The sequence below is a fragment of the Penaeus monodon genome, chromosome 19 (genome assembly GCF_015228065.2).
Source record: "Penaeus monodon isolate SGIC_2016 chromosome 19, NSTDA_Pmon_1, whole genome shotgun sequence".
NCBI classification, from domain to species: domain Eukaryota; kingdom Metazoa; phylum Arthropoda; class Malacostraca; order Decapoda; family Penaeidae; genus Penaeus; species Penaeus monodon.
Genome location: NC_051404.1, coordinates 2,643,326 through 2,643,677, shown reverse-complemented (window position 1 = coordinate 2,643,677; position 352 = coordinate 2,643,326).

Here is a 352-nt window from a genome sequence, read left to right as displayed (position 1 = left end):
TTGTTTATGGTGGCGTTATCTTTATAGTTAATTAATTGCCAATATCATTGACATCATCATTAATCACCATCATCCTTACAATCCTCAGTAACAATCTAACCTGGACTCGACTGATGACCGTAATAACCACCAGAGATGAATAGCATTCATGCTTATACTACGAATACGTACCGTTATAGTCATTAGTCTTATCCTACAAGAAACGGAGAAGTCGTACGCCCTTGGTCCTCGTCACTCAGAGCGTAAGAAGACCTGCAGAGCCACGAGAAACCTTGTACGAGGAGGAGGTAGTTAAGGGGAGGCAGTTCGAGTAACTCAGACTACCTCCACGTGGCCGAATCTGACAAGGAAA